Genomic DNA, 17,374 nt, shown 5'->3' on the forward strand with positions numbered 1-17,374 from the left:
TCGGCTGCTGCCGGCCGCTCCCTGCCGGGGCGCTCCAGCCCCTCCCACAGCCGGGCCCGCCCTCCGCCCTCGGCAGCCCGCGCTCCCGCCGCCCGCGGCCGGGTGTGAGGCGCGGTGGGCGGCACCGTGGCGGGGTTCGCGGGCCGCCGCCAGGCGGGAGGGCTCAGCCGCGTCCCTGAGGAGCGGCTGGCGGGTCGGGAGGCTGAGCGTGAGGAGATGCGAGTGCAGGAGGAGGAGAGCGGCGCGCTGCGGCTGCTGAGGAGAGCCCACCCCGGGCTCCTCGGGCTGTGCCCTGAGCCCTGGCCGGAGATGCCTCACAGGTCTTTGTAGACGAGACAGCGAAGGGGCCCGTTTCCTCAGGGACGCTGCCTACAGCCGGGGCAGGTGCCCTCGCCTCAGCGAGGCAGGTGGTGGAGGGAAGCGGCTCCCGAGGGCGGGCAGAGGGACAGTGGTGGTCGCCCTGCAGCCCATCACTTGCTTTTTTGATACACGTCCACAGCGGCCTAAATCTCTGAACACAATCAGGCCTTACACGTTCCCCCGAAGGCTTCCCGCTGCACACAGCTCTTCCTGCTGGGCAGGGAACCGTGGAGCAAGTATCACACAACGCATGATTCGGGTCGGGTGCTGGTCCTCACTGAGGTGGGGCTATGTCCTGTCCTGTTATGAAGGGACTGGGAAGTGACGGGGTGTTTTGGGGGGTGGGGTGGATTTCTTCTAAAAGTTCAAGTATGGTTAGGAACAATTGAGCTTGCTACCAGTTATTACTGTTTGTGGAGAAAAAACATACTTGGTTTTATGAACAGGGCCTGGAAAGCAGGTTCTCAAATACGTATACATTGCCAGAAGTCTTTGCAAGAATTTTCTGTTTCAAAGATTCTAGATTATATTGCAATGCCTGTAATCTAGAATTTCTTGCAGTTTGCCCCTCCATGCCCTTGCTTTGTCTGAAATAACGTCAAATAGTCTTACGGTTCACTCTCTGAGCTTACTCTTGTTTACATTGACAAAACCAAACTCGAGTTAAGATACTTCAGCCAATGTCAAACTGACATAGAAGCACCTAAATCTCATTGTTGAAAGAGAATTGATTCATGCTTTATGTGTTTGCTTCTTAGTCTTGGCTATCTGAACATATGTTTCCACTGTGAATTTTTAGTTAACAAAGATACTACACTCCAGTGGAGCATACCTCAGAAATCAGAAATAAAGACATCTGTCAAACTAATGGTGAAAAACCTATCTACTGAACCATTTATATTTCCTTCCTAACAGTTACGTGACAAAGGAGGTCAGTGGATGGTTCCTTTGTTTTTAATTTTCAATTTTCAGAATTTAAATGAGAATTTTTACAGGACTGACCTTTTGCTGCAATATTTATCTCTTTATGTGCCTATTCAGTGACTTGGGATCTTTCAGATAGGGTGGGGATATTGCCTTGCAATCGTTAAATGTTAATTTAGCACATGAGGATATATAAGGGCTTTCAGGTGTATTAAGGAAAGAATGCATCCTAAAACATATGAAGTGTGTCAGTCTTAAGTCAGTTTGGTGTAACTAACCATCAGGTGTTTCTTCCTCTTTTTCAGCCCAGGCTTCACTTAGAGGAATATAAGCAACTGCTAGGTAAGCAAAATCAGTTCTCTCTCATATGTAGTTAGAAGGTAATGCATGATGTATTGTAGGAAAGTGTAAAAGCTCTCTTGTTTAGCTAAAAGAATATAGGGCTAGACATTTCTTGGTCTTCAGGCATGATTAAAATGTTAATAATAGCTTTAACTTAATTTATGTTACTGTTCTGTTTTTGAAAACAATGCATGTCTAAAAATATTCGCTAAGGTATTTGGTTTTGACTCCTAATGGTATGGAGCTTCATGAGTTTTTCTGCTTTCTTTTTGTCAGTGGTTTTGAATGTCTAATTGAGTGTTAAAGGAGATGGGGAGCAGACACTGTTTTATAATCTTACAGGTTCTGATCACTTTAGGAACTATCCTAGTTTTAGCATATTACTGCAGTTTTTTTGAAGTTGATGTTCTGATTTACTCACTAAAATGTTTCTGGGTTTTTTTTTAAACTGCTATTTTTAGTCAAAATACATGTCTGCATGTCTAGATGAAAATAAGGTTATTTCTCTTTCTACACTGTACTGGTTGTATATAAAGAACTGTGCAATGACATGGCTGTATTTCTTCAATTAAAGCGTATTTGTTAATGGTTTGGTTTGCTCCCCTGCTCATTCATGTGGGCTTGTGTTGGGTCAAGAGGAGCATACGAGGCCCCCAAAGTTTTGTGGAATTCTGAGCTGTAGAGTGCTGAATAAATGCCCAGAAAGAACCAGGAAATGCTGTTGTAGCTTAAAATGTATAACATGCTCTAGTGCCTAGAGCTTTTGATTTTGGGTGGAGGCTGTAATGACTGTGACCCTAGTGACTTTACGTGACTCACAAGTCGCTTAAAAGCAACTGCATGCTTCACGTTGTGACAGACATTTGTCATCTGCTTACGTAAGGATTGTACTGAAGTGTAACCGAGCAGGGCCATTTGTGCACAGAATGAATGATGTTACCTTTTCTCACCAATTTAAACTATAAGCTGTAAGAAAAGAACGAAGTTCATTCTATAAGTTTGTCTATAGTAGTCACACAGTTAAACAAGCCCCTGACTCAGTGATTATATTGTTGTTTGCCTGTTTCTACCTTTTACTACATTTGTTTTGAATTGGCTTTAAAAAGTCATGCCAGTAACTATAAATAATAATTGTGATACCCTTCCTTTTGCTAGAATTAACACATCAAATTTGTACGCAGTAAAGTTTTTGTGAAAACTTTACCCACTATGCTCAATGTTTTGTTTGCATCCCTCTTTTTCTTCCAACATGTGATTGTGGCTTTGTGGAACCATGTAACCTGATTTTATTTCCTCCGGGGACAGCATACCTTTCCACAGTTGTCTGTCTTTCATGACATGAATTCTAAGCAATTTCTTCAAACCTTCTTCATTATTGTCACTCTCAAATCTTTCATGCTCATCAGTAGCTGTATCTTACTATCATAGTAGCATCCATACCTCTATCTTGTTTGGAGTTGGTTTTAAGATCTTCGTAAAATAAATTCCATCTTATTTTTCCTGTTTTCACTATTTTTGTTTTTTGTAAAGGGGATAAGAAGGAAAAATCTAAAATATTGGCTTTTAAGTTAGGACTGTTTGAAGTAAAGGAATCCAGTAGAATTATGAAGAAGTGTTAGAATTATCATGAAGAAGAAATAAGAAAGAGGTGGACAGTTAGATTTTTCACATGTATTGGAAAACAGAAACTAGTCTGTTAAGTTAGTACTGGATATGAATATTCTAATTAATTTTCTGGTTAATATGGCGCATACATAAAATTACTTTGCAAATTTATATTTGTAAAGCCAACTGGAAAGAATGTCATCAGATACCATTTTATAGAACATGTAAAATGTTTAATTAAGCAGTAAAGCCATGTAAACCATCTGTTTCTGTTTAAATAGTCAAGACGTTACAGAGCCATTTCTTGTAATTTAAAAGATCTATGCATTTTTGATTGCTTTAAAATTAGCACTCAGCTTTCCTAAGGACTTAGGGTTTTTTTTCCTGCTGTGAAATATGCAATAATTGTTAATGAAGGGGATTTTGAGTGGAAATTCTGTTCAGTTTAGCACATTTTGAACTTTAACTTATCGATTTTGTCATTTAAGTTTTTTAACTCAAGCAGTTTAAAGCAGATCAAAAGCTAAATCAGACTGTGGCAGTTCAAAGGCTTCTGTATGACGCATGGCGGTTAATTTAGGAGGAACTGGGTTTTACTTTTTTCCAATTGTCAGCTGGGGGTTTTCTTGCAAACTATTTCATTGATACTTAATAGCTGCAAGTGTCATAGGATATAGCTCTTTCAGGCCATGGTGTCTGCAAACTAATTTCTGCTGCAGACTGCTGAAGAATCAACATGAAATCATGTTTTGTGGAGCTGGTGGGAGGAGGGGTGTGAGCAGAAAGGATACTCTTCAGTCATTCCCAGTGGCAGAATTCCTGGGGAGCCCTTCCGCAAATGAAAGGTACCTGCCAAATCCAAACTAAACCCTAAACATTCAAAGGAGCCCACTAGGAATTCCATAGCCTTGTTAGCAAACTTTCAAAATCTTCTGTAAATGGAGTGTTTTATGAACAGGCAGAGCATTATTTGACTGTAACTTTCAAGTGTATTTGGAGATTCACTGGTGCAATTGAAATGCTGTTTGCAAGGTGCTTGTCAGAAGGAGAGTTTCTGACAGTTTAGAAAAGATGAGGAGATAAAATGAGGTATGACTGTGGGGGCAGAAATTTCCTGTAATGTATACTTCACGGTTTAAGGGTTTCTTTACAGATCTTGAACACAAAAATGTACTTTCTATCTGACTTGATCTGTCCGTTGTTGATCGTTTGAACTCTTGATTATGGTGTTACAAAGTGTTTTTTTCCCTTGTACGTTCCACAGATTTGTACCTCATTTTGTTTCCTAATGCCTCCAAGAAATCTTTATACCTGTTTTAATGCAGTTTAATATCTACAGACATTGTTATAAGAACATGAAGTGTTAACACTGATGCTTTTGTAAGTCTAAACAGGATAAACTGTTTTGTAGAAATAAGCTTTGAATTGCAGTATTTTATAGGATTTGCAGACAGCTGAAGAGATGTTTAGATGGCTTCACTGTAGTCCACTAAAAGGTTAAAAATGTTGACAGACTTTATTCCAAAACTCCTGTCTTCCCCTACTCTGTCATGGCTTTACAATTTTTCCTAATTCAGTAATAATTTAAGGACAAGTGTGGCTAATTTGTATACAATGCATCCATAAACTTGCCTGATTCTTAAAGAGCTCCACATCTCCTGAAGTGAGACTTCACATACAGGGGGGCATGCAAACCACCACAGTGTAGCAGATGGTGGAGCTGGCTGAGTATTTCAATATTTGATGTTTTAAATATTGATGATTCAGTTCCTAGTATCCTTGAAGGAGTTTTTATTAAAGAACAAGAACAGCAACAGCACAGCTCTTCAGTCTAAAACCAAAGCAGAAACTTTCAAAAATTATAGTGGTTGTGTCACTTTGAAGAGAATAGTGATGGCAGTCATCTGTCAATGTACAGAGAAAAAAACCAAAACCAAAAATGCTTCCATTTGTTTGGTCTTTCTTAATGTTCACAGTATTTAGTCTATATGCAAGATGGGCTTGCTTCTTCTTATTTATCATTTAAACTTCCCTTTGGGGGTTTCAGATTTTTAGCATCCTACTCTAATTCTGCTGACTTACTGCCACTTTGCATGCTGCACTGGCCCCTTTTCAGCATTTCTAAGCTGTCTGGCATGGTTTGGCAATAAACCAAAGCATTCTTACTACAGTACTAAGATTTTGCATCTTTACAAACTACTTACTATGGCTATGGCCTGTGAACAGCAAATCAAAATGTTTGACTTTAAGCTGATGATACGAATTAGGATGAAATGAGACAAGTCTGTATTTGTACTGCTTTGTCCCTTCAGTGCACAGCTTTCTTGCTCCTCAACATTGTCTGCTAGTGTGTGTTTATCTGCGGCTGAAGTATTAGCTCCAGGCTGAAGCCCAGGTTTTCCACTCTCCATTTGTGGCTTCTTGCCTGGGTGTTGTGCTCTTCAGAGAGTGCAGTTATTCCCTGTAGACTCTTTAGTCCAAACTTAGCTGCCTGGACTAGGAAAAGCTGTACTTGCAGGCGGTAGAGACAAAAGTCAAACAAGAGAAAGAAGACTCAGTGATTAGGCAAATTGGGTTGGAGTAGGCAGAGTTGGCCGTTTTTAGGCTAGAGGATATCAAACCATGCTTGTTGGAGGCAGTGAAAGTGAATGCTGGGGTCATATTGCATTGGTTATTTTAAGGTCAGTATTTTTCATATTAATGGATTAGGTTCTGAACTTTCACTGATGAACATTTATTCACAGAAATAGTTCCCTTGACATCATAAGCATTATTCTTGTAAATCCTTTTCAGAGCGAGGGGTTTGTGATGGGGCTGTGTGGTGCTCTTTAATGCAGGGTACCTCCCCTTGTCAGCATACAAGTCTGTCACAGTTGTATTCTTGTGTCTCAGTATTTCCTTAGGGCTGTTGCATTTCTTCTAACCTGAACTGTAACATGCAGCTTGTAGTGGAAACCATAGGTCTTCATCAAATCTCTACATACTCTCATACACAGTAGGAGTAAACTGTGTGGCAGCTTGTTTGCAGATTAGAAGCACAACTGTTCTGTTGTCACTGAGACTTAGAATCATCTTCCCTTTGGGCACATAAGTAATCCCTTTGGTTTTATTTAGTATTTTACTCCTGAAGAATGGAACAGGTGTTTGACTGCTGTCTTTTGCAGTGACAACGCTGCCCCTTCCACTTTGCAAGTAGGTGGAGGTTTATTCATTATGAGCATGTTCTAGAATAACTGGAACATCACATTGCATACCCTTACAGGCTGTATTAACATGACCTTTTCTACCTATATTGTAGTTGTCTTAATATAAGGTGGGGTTTATGTATTAGCTGTCATGCTTAGTTTGATTTCTGATGGCGGCATTGCAAGAAAAAACATTCATTTCCACTGGTACAACATATATCATTGTTTATACATCAGACTGTACAAGGTGCTGCAGTTTAAGCCTTTGAGATAGTACAGAGAATTTAAAACTGATTTGTTTGCATTGTCCATTTATTCACCTTGTATTTCTAATTTCTGATGAAAAGAAAATGTTTAAAAAGCCTGATGGATAAACCTGATATATTATTTTAAATTTCTTCTGATTTACATTCAGACAGCCTTAATGAACCTGAGGAATGATAAGCAACTAAACTTGGCTTATTAATTTGAAACTGATGTTAATGGAATTATTTTTATCTATATTCCTTTAAAATTGTTCCCTTTGCTCCTGTTAAAATTCATGATCCATAAATAGATTCCTAATTCATGCTCTGAATCATCATATAGTTTTAACTTCTATGCTTAAATTATTATGTTTCACTTTATTAATAATTAATAATTGAAGATTTCTAACTAACACTAGCTTTTTAAAGCATCTGTCAATTTAGACAGTTTGCACTTGAGACTCTTGCAGTAAAGGTATGTGCTAGAATCAAAACACAGAGTGTTTTAAATTCCCAGTCTGGTTGCTGGACTGGATCCTGAACAGAAAACTGCTTTCTGTGTGGTGTGAACTGGTGTAGTTTTATTGAACTCGTGGAGTAGTATCATGGTGTCCTCTGCGTAATGCTGGGAATCTCAGATTATTTCAACTTCTTTACCAAGTGGTATTTGAATTAAGAAAAAAACCCCAAACTTATGTTTGATTTTAACTTTGTCCTCAATTTATGTTTAATGTGAAACGTTTTAATAATATGTGATTTCTTATAAGGAAATTATAAAGTATTAGGGCTATTAATTAAAGAAATACTTTTCAAAGTAAGAGGAAACTGTTTAGCACACATGGTCTCACTTCTGTAGGCACTTTGCATTCATGTGCATTTGTTCAAAAAAACCCCCACAACCCATGACTGCACTGAAGTGCATTATACTTTAAAAAAACAAAAAGGATGTTTCTATGTGTGAATGTCTGCAGAACTTAAGTGTGTACAATGAAGGTAATAGTTCTAACAGCTGTAGAAATACCCTAATGTATTGACACGATCCAAGAATTTATCAGAATGTGGTGTAAGCCAAAGTTACCGTGAATCATTTTTGTTATGTAAACTAGCATTCATACATAGTTGGCAAATCAACATGCTTCCACACTGACTGTCTTTGATATTTGTTGTAAATATGTAAGCAGTTTTTAACTGCTTGGCATTTGTTCAAAAATGCGATATTTACTAAGAGCTTTGTAGTTGCTTTTAGAGTAAACAACTTTGATACCAGTATTCAGCCAGTGCTGTAGTGGAAGCTGTGCTGGGGGATGGCAGGTGTGGGCATCTGTGGGCCAGCACTCGAGGAGCTCGGTCCTGTCCTGCAAAAGTGGCAGATCTGAGATGTCGGCATATCCCAGTTTTGTTGGAGAAGGGTATTGCCACTGTGCGTGGCCTTGCAGTGGGGCCTGGGCCCCCTGGTGGGGTACCTGGGTCCCACGTAGGCTGAGGTTCCACCTGGACATGGTTCCCTACTACAGTCTGGGCTGCAGCTGGTAAAGTCAAGGATATTTGACTGCAGGCACTTGTCTGAAATGGACTGCAGTGCAGAGGAGCTGTGCCTGTGCGATCGCGTTGATCTCAGTAGCGGGATGGATTAGCAGTAGTAGTGTTAGGAAGAGCACTGGATCAGAAGGTACCAGGCTCAGCTGAAAGGACTATTTTTAACTGTTGCCTCCGAGGAACGGAGAAAACATGGGGGTTGTCTCAAGTAGGATGCAGCAATTTAAGGCTCAGATCTCTCTGCTTTGAGGCCATCCTGTCTACCTCACAAATCAGAGCCCCCCAAAGTGTGCTGCCTTGCTTTTGGGTTAGGAATATTGAATGCCTAGACTCAGCTCAGCCCCAGGCCAAACAGTCTGCTGGACTAGCTGCAGGAACATCTTGGAGCTGCAAAGTTATCTTGCTGGAGATAGGATAGTGGATTGGCTTCTGTGACTGCTAATTTCCTAAGGAAATCAGTTGACAAGTGGTTTAGAGTAACTGCTTAATTTATTCATGTTTGAGCATATTTTTTGTAGGATGTTGTCATAAAATTATTTTAATCACAGACTAAATATTACTATGCTTTCTGATGGTGTATTGTGGGACACAGTGTATTCAGGTTTGGGACGAGCGTTGACTGAATGCCTTTTAAATAAAATATGGATTGACCAAAAGGGATTCTCCCTGAACAAACGTGATAGCGATACATTCCTTAGATTATTTTTCAAAAACTTACCTTCCAAGCATGCTACCCCCCTCCTCCAAAACCCGCAAAAATATTTTACTGAGCTTGTGGAGAGCTGTAGGACCTGGGAAAGGAGAAAGGAAGCTAAGATGAATTCAAGGTAGAGTGAGCTTTGTAGAAGGTCCTGAATTAATTTTGTGTTCAAAAATGTATATGATGTTGTATGTAACATTTGACAATCCTTCCCCACCCATTATAACAGATGCTAGCTTGTTTTATTAATAGGTAGATCTAGAAGGAAGTCTTAACTGCATTAGTAATGAAAATCTGTGTGATGTAATTACACGTGTGATTTTGCACTGAAGCATAAACTGTGACATAATGCATTTATTTCTATTTGTCTTGATGCTTACTTACTATTACAAGGTGATTTTTTAAAATGAGAAACTTTTCTATAATATTGTTGCTCTTTAAACCTGTAGTCCTATGAACTGACTGAACTCTGGCATATATGTATCAAAAGCCTAAGCGATTGCATGATGCCATTCAACGTATTCTTCTAAGCGGTGCCACTGTTTTTTAAGAGGTTGTACAGACAGCTCTCCATGTGCATCCTTAGAATTTAAGGAAGAGTGAGACAGTTAAGGTGTCAGACTCTTTGCTCATTGCATCTTTTCCTTGCCAGACTCTGCAGAGGATGACTGTGATATCAGACCTAGCAATGAATCTAGTACCTTGCAAAGGGAATGATAATTGCAAAGGGAAATGACAATCTGCAGTGGGGGGAAAAAACCCCCTGAAAACTATTCTTAACTGTTCTGAAGAAAACAATAGCCATCTTAACCTAGTGATATGATGATTTTTTTTTAATTTTTTTTTTTTAAGTACAATATGAGATTGAGCTCTGGAACTGTAGAGCGAAACAAGAACATGAATCATAGCATTAGGAAGCGAGGGAAGCATTTATGATTTGTAGTATCTCTGTCAGTGACAGATTTTAATCCACATGTTTATTTTGTTGTAACATATATGTGCAGCTGTGTTAATTACATCATTGTAATTGTCAAGATTTATAAGGAAGTAATAATCTGTTCTAAAAAGGCTGCCACATCTACAATATAATACGTTTTTCTGAAGGCAAAGTCATGTGTTTTCTTTCCCCATGAGTGGGAAAGAAAAGAACGTAAAAACACAAGGCTGGGGAGGTGCTATATTTACACTTGGTTTTATATATTCAAAAGGGTTTTTTTCATTTGTTTTTTTTGTTTTAACAGTTTATAGAAAATTAAATGAAACAGCTTATTGTTGTAAAATTGCTGTATTCCTTGTCCCTAGGATTCATCACTGCAGTTTGTGTTAGGTGGAGAAAGAAGTGCTATAGATTTGCGTGGAGCTGCTCATGGAAATCTGTCAGGGACTGTATCCTGAGATTCACAATATGATTTCCCTTTGCTGAGGGAAGAAAAACTAACAATGCCAGTGTTTTTCCTGGTTCAGCCTACTCACCCATTGATGCTGCTTCAGCTTTTCTTCCCTGGTATATTTGGTGCAGGAACGAAGACGCAGCCCAGTCTTGTTCTGTTACTCACCATCCTCCCTCCACCATTACTGTCTTCTGGTGGAATACAATAATGTGTCTTCCATGGGTATGAGTTATAATAAATACTTCACTAGTTGATGACAGAAGTTGTCCACCCACACATTTTATACTTTTCACTAGTTGCTGTGGAGCTAATAATCTTTTTGCATGTTCTTATGCTCATATCGGGGGAAAGCATTCACTGACCTGAATCAAACAAGATCAAACTCTAGGTTGCTGTGAGTTCTACTTGAATTACTGAAAGAACTTTGAGAGGTGTTCAGGTGAAAGGGATGTTTTTACATATGCATAATGCATTCATCTGAATTTTTTTTCAAAATATACACATAGAAGATTCCACTTCTAAGTTTAGCTTCAGGTTTTTAAAATATCTTAAAATTAATTTGGATCTTGTGATACAGAGAAAAGCAAGTTAGTGCACTGTATTAAGAATTTCATTGATCTGTCAAACACATAAACCTATTTAACTGGGAATGTGAAGGTTTTTTTCCACTAGTGGTATCTCAGAACTTTTTTTTTGGAAGGGAACTAAGATGTTGGCACACATAAATGACCTATGCAATCTTTTATGATTCAAAGTTTGTGGAAGAGTTAAGACTCTAGAGGGAGCCCATCTCACAGTTTTCTGCATTGAGAGAAATGGCTTTACAAAAATAAAAAAACTGCTGCTATTAATGAGTAATTTAAAGTCAAGTCTCTTCTGGCCCTGAGATACAAAAGAAAAAATCACAGTAGTGTAGGACACTTATTTGCAAACATCTTTAGAAATTTTTCAGTTCATACAGTCAATTCTACCTTACCATTATCTGTATTTTTTAATACTGTGGAAGGTGTACAACAGAGGAATTTTCAATCTTGTGCTTACATAATAAAACAGAATTTATGACCTTTCTCTTTTAAAGAACTTTCGAGGCCCTGTGAGGCAGCATCACAGAGGAAAGGTTTGAGTACATGCATTTTGAGGCATTCTACTTGTGCAGGCAGAGTGCAAACATGAGATTTTTGAGAAGGTCAGAACATGTATTTTTACATTGTTTTGGTGAAAGCCTGTATATTGCATGTAGCTTTCTGACACATGTCAGTGGGCACATAAAATATGGCTGATGCAGTAATAACTCTTTTAGCCATGGTTTCTAACTAGCTATCTGTGTGTTACTTGGCACTGGATAATAGACCTCGAATAACGTTACAGCAGTTTATAGTTCATGGCTATAGTGATTATTTAATTTTAGTCCTTAACCTGTTGATTTTATTTTTTCCTCACTAAATAAAGAGGCTTTAGAATTTAGCAAGGGTTTTGTCTAAAATGAATTGTTCAAGGCTGTACCTGCACTGTATGACATTGTTTCCATCCTGCATGACTGGGTTTTCTGCCTGTGATACTTCCAGGTGATAGTGCCCACGCAGTTTCCTCCTGTTACATAGTCAAGGCAAACACTTAAATCCAAAAATGGGAAGCATTCCCAGTTTCACCTTGGATACAGCTGGACTCACCCAAAGGGAGAATGAAAGTCTGGATCAGAGTTAAAAACAGACTTCAGTTTCAGCTGCCCAGCCTTATATTCACTGTTCTGGATACTTGCAAGGAACCAGGAGATGGAATGTTTCCAAAATTTGGATTAATAGAGAACAGTGGAGAAAAACCTGTTGTTTTTATAAAATACTAAAATGCAGTATTTATTCATTTTGAGTGACAGCTTCCATATTTCATGTAGGAATTCACAAGGGATTTGGTACTGAAGACATTCAGTATCCTAATTGCACTTCATGTTTAGTCTCTTGGTTTATAAATGATGGCGCTAAATCCATCAAAATCAGTTTACAGAGACAGTATTCAGTATTAACTACTTCTTACTTGCATTCAAATCACTCTGTCATGCTTCTAGCTAACAGCAAGCATTTTTTTCAACACTTCACATTAGCATATTATGTAAGTGTGTACTGCAATTTATTCACAGGGTAACTTGTATGTACAGTTCAAATAGGAACAGAGATGTATGTAATTAATCAGCACACACTCTCTCCATCCATTTTTACGTTGTGCTCTTAGAATGCTCTGGAAACTTAGAATATTCAGAAAATAGTAACCCAAATGTCTGTCTTCAGTGTATATACCATTTTTCACCATGCGCTATATTTGTAGTTTAGTTCAGATTGTTTAGCCCATTGTGGTTTAGTCCAAGGTGCCTTATAATCACAAAGAACTTATCTGAAATAGCTTTGTCAAGATTAATAGGAAATGACTCCTAATATTAAGAAATTGCAGCCACTTGCAGTTTTTTAAAATTAGCAACTTATGGTTGTTTGTGTATGTGTTTTAATATATCAAAATGTATTAATTAAAAGTTTATATATGTTTAGTGCAAAGCTATTATTTATATTTTTTTCATCTTTTGAAGACAAGTAAGTGCTATTTCTGCTCTCTGTCCTTAGCACAGAATGAAGACAGAACTGTTAATTTTAGAGGCCTTTGTGGTGCTTAACACAGATGTACAAAAGGTTTTTAAATATCAACGCGCTGATCTTCAGAACATTCCTCTGAAGCAAAGGGGTATTTCTTTTCCCATTTTAAAACTGGCAATACTCAGACTAATACTGGAGTAGCAAGTAGCTTTATATGCACCTTTAAGCAAAAGAAAAAGCAAAAGCTATGTAGCCTTCTGGAACTTAACTTTTAAGTCTAGATGCATGTCTTGTTCTAGTTCCACCTGTACTGAGGCAGGTTACTAGCACTCCTGTTTTCCTGAAGATCCATAACATAAGCAATTTCTTACCCACTAGTGTAAAAATAAGCTGGGTTAGTTTAACCAGTAGGAATATAGCTCTTCTGACACAACTTTTCTTTCTTACTCAAACAGGCCAGGGGTGTATTATCATACAAGCAAACAGGCAGTAGATTTGGAAGGTGTGACACTGTATTTCAACAAGGACGACAATAAGCAGCTGGAAAGAGAATGATTTACTAAACTCTTCAGCTAACCAGTGACACCAAGAATAGAATATAGTCCCAAGTTAGCAGGTTAGTTGCATCCTAACTGTCACGTTAAGAAATATTTTGTAATTACCTGCCACTTACTAGCCATTGCTGTTTGCAATATAATGTGTTACTTTGTCCCACCGGGGCATATGCATCCCAGTTAATTTTTGTCAGTTCCCTGCTCAGCCTTCTCAGCCTTCACTTACCTGTTGTCTAGGGGGATTTGGCTCTAAAAGGCACCTGATAGTACTGTTGAAGTAGCTCTTTCTGCTAGATGTGGAGTATAATGAACTGAAATGGGAGAAAGTCTTTCTTTAAAGGACTGGCTGTGGAGGCAGGTTCTTGTCTTACATGGAGAAAGGAGCTTCCTGAATTACAGCCTGCAGGCTGTAGGCTTCTAAGTGTTCTTCAGATGACAGTTGACCTGGCTGGGGTTGATGTATTAAACAGTATTCAAGTGTTGGTGGAAGACTGTACATGCTAGATTTCAGTGTCTGAAGTTCAGGTTCAGAGAGTCTGGAGAAATACACAGACCTGTGAATCTCGGAACATTCCCAGTAGCTGGAGATAAAGATTTACTGGACACGAGTGAGAGGAGGAACCTTTAAGACAATTAACAACTCACAAGTAGTGAGGGACTGAGGTTAAGTAGCTATGAAAATCTTCTGAAAGCGTAATTTGGAGGAAAAAAGCTATTTAGTTGTTTGAATGATTGACACTTCCATCACTAGCATTTTATACAGCCTAAATGGTCTTTCCATTAGACAAAGCAAAAATATGTGCTAGTCTCGCATCATACTGATGCATTTAGAAAATAATTCTAGCTTTCTGTAATTGTTTACGTGAATAGTAAGCTTGAAATAAATTTACTGAAAATTGGTGAATCTGCTTCCAGTATTTTGCATGTATGCAACTGTATTTTAAGATAAAAATCTTGAAGTGTCTTTTGAACAAAATTGTCTTACATTTTTATAATAAAGGTGATGGCTAACTTGCCAGAAGTAAACCATAGCAGGTTTTTTTGCCACAAAGTGGGGAAAAATAAGTCCCAAGTACCAGTCTACTTGTTCCAGTCTATTCTTATGTAAAGAAGGAAACTCATAATACAACTTTTCTTACGTATTTACAATTACTGTCAGCAATATTTTGTTTGCATTCCCTCTCTCAGTTGTGTGAAATATGTGAAAGGGTGGAGCTCCATCTGCGATAAGAATCTCTTGGTAGAGCCTTGTAGTATTACAGTTGTCTTGACCAGAAGGCGCTAATGGAGTATGTACTTAAGCATAGCTGCAGAACCCTGTGCCCCATACTACACCATGAAGTAACTAGAAAGCTTATGTGGGTTTGAGTTTATTTGGCTGTATTCTGATGAGGGATTTTGTTTTTTTACTGATGTGAGTAAACCAGCTTCTCAAGAATGGGCTCCGTTTTAAGAGCAACGTGCTGGCCAGTGTGCCTGAAATATTGGGTAAACTGATGAACAGCCTTACTCCAGTGCCTGTCTTATTCTAGCTGATTTACAAACTAGGTACAAAATTTTTGGAAGGGTTTTGTTTAATCTGAGTGATGGGGACCCATGTTTCTACAATAAAATGTCCAGGACTGCATTTCAAAGGCTGTAGGAGTATAGACTTATGTTTTCACTATATGCCTATAATCAAGGAATAATACCAGAATAATATACTTTAAAATTAAGTACTTTTTTATACTGATTGTTTAATTGTTTAATATCCCTTTTGAGGCATTATTTTTGTGAGACCTGATTGTTGTTACTGATGTCAGTATAATCGTGAAGATTATGCAAAGTAAATATACTTGAGAGGTATGCAAAGTAATTTTCAATGAAATATGGCTCATTTAGGGATTACTTCTTGTTTTGTGAGAAAGAAGAAAGCAAATACTTGTGAATTAGACATTTTCTCCATCTTACAGAATTTGTAAGGTAATTGTACTTTCCTTTTCTCTTGACTCTGTAACCAGATGCGGGCTTCTTATATTTAGGCAGATGCTTTTTGTAGACTGTAATGTTTTACTGAACAGTAATTAATTTCTTACTGTATAAAGACAAGACTCTGTGGTCTAAGCTGAATGAAAAGTAGTATCATCATTAGAACTTAAGTTACCTTAAGCTAGAGGGTGATAAATCTGTGGAAGAGAGGTATGACAAGGTAGGGGTGACCATGAAGTTAGGAACTTGCAGAAGTAAGTTTTGAAGGATGTCCTCTGTGATGCTAACAAACTAGGAGTCAGTTCCCCTTGGACAAGAGTCTTGTCTTGACCCCTGTTGATCTTGCTGGTTTGCACCATATTATTTAGTGAACCAGAGAGTTTCCTCTCTCTTCTCCCTTTTCTCCAGACCCAATATAAGGAAGTGGCTTCTGTCGTTCTCCCTTTTCTCTGAAACAATGAAACCTGAATGTGGAAGATGGAAATTACTTACTTTATCAGAAAATACAAAATTGTTGTTTCTTCTTGTGATATTAAATGTCTTCAATTTCAAGGTTGCGATGTCTTGCAGTATTTTGAATCTGGGCAGGAATTTCTGGTGATTGATAGAGCACATTTTGATTAGTTTTGTTCATCTAATTCTGGTAATGTGGTACATAAGTCATCTGGCGGTTTTATCTTCTGAATTCCCTACTGTTCAACCTCGTATCCAACTTAGTTTCTGTGACTGCGTTGAAAACTAGATTGTGTTTTGGTTACTTAATATTCACTTTCCTGTTTAAGAAATAAAGGCCTACCTAATCCTGCTAATTGGTGAGCAGCTCCCACTGTTCTAATAACTTTTCATGCCTCACGTTGTGAGGAACACTTGAGTGAACCCTTGTTAAAGGTAACTGGCTTTCTGTAAACATGAGGTACTGCCTACTATGTAACAGTACAGGTAAGCTTGGGTAATATTAGCAAATAATCTGATTCTATGTAAAGATTAGTGTGACTAAGGGGTTCAAAGTGGTTGTTGATTTTTATTCCCTCATGTGGAATCTTGATTCCACTAAAGCAAATCTCTTGTTTACAGGATTTGACCAAAAACTTTCAAAATATTCTAAACCTTAATATTCTGTAATGCGTTATATTTTTTATCCTTCATCTTATGTCCCCAGTGCTAGTGCTGGCAGATGAATTCACCATTGTCATTTGTAGGAAATATTCTGTTGCTACTTATGCAATCAAAATACATCAGATTTTTTTCCAAATTGTTGTTTGCCATGTGCATTTTATGTAGCCATTTACTTTTTACCACATACTTGGGGAGCAGTGCAAAAATTCTACTTGATTGTCTTAGTCTTCAAAAATACATCTCTCTCTTTGCCTGATTTGAACATTAATTGCTCACTTTAGAAAAGGTCATGTTACATGTAAGTCTGATTTTATAAGTTTTTTCAGAATCTTGCATATCCAAAGATGAGTAAGAGATATGTCTAGCACTACTTTTGACAGATAATGACATAGTTTCTTCTTTATATAATTGTAATTTCATCATATGATTAATTATTTTTGCAAATTAAACTGGAAATGGGTGCTGATAAATTATATTCCAGTGCTGACTAACAGTGTGGTCTAGGATTACTTATTTAAATGCATTATGTATTTGTTTAGAAAGGACAGATTGAATGTGTCACTTGCAGCATGGGTAAATTGCTGTTGAGATCACTGTTCTATTTTTCAAAAAGCAACCATTAAAGATGAAGGCTGATCGTTCAAATGTGTTGCAAATGAGATTAATGCACATACAGAAATGGAGAAAGTACTTTTTTTAGAGACTACAGTGTTGTCTAGCAAGTATAATGTGATGTACATAAATCCAGCCTCAAACTATGGATAACTTACTCTTGACTTGATCTTTTTGCCTTGTTTTTGCCATTCTAAAAATTGAATTAATCTACTAAAAATGCTGAACACAAGGAATCTTCATCCTTTTATTCATCT

The 17,374-nt window shown here is 38.0% G+C and overlaps 1 protein-coding gene across 6 annotated transcripts in view; it reads left to right on the top strand.

Moving 5' to 3' along the window:
- The window catches only part of PDE1A (phosphodiesterase 1A), a 249,081-nt gene that overhangs the window by 841 nt on the left and 230,866 nt on the right, over positions 1-17,374 (top strand). For 4 of the 6 annotated variants that reach the window (XR_008748561.1, XM_055812955.1, XM_055812952.1 and 1 more), the window contains exon 2: positions 1,590-1,626. The gene's annotated coding sequence lies outside the window, so the exon portion shown is untranslated. Of the gene's footprint in view, positions 1-148; positions 643-1,589; positions 1,627-17,374 lie in introns of those variants that run through there. The other 2 variants (XM_027786130.2, XM_027786129.2) reach the window with 2 other exon arrangements.

This window comes from Falco peregrinus, chromosome 8, assembly GCF_023634155.1.
Source record: "Falco peregrinus isolate bFalPer1 chromosome 8, bFalPer1.pri, whole genome shotgun sequence".
NCBI lineage: Eukaryota > Metazoa > Chordata > Aves > Falconiformes > Falconidae > Falco > Falco peregrinus.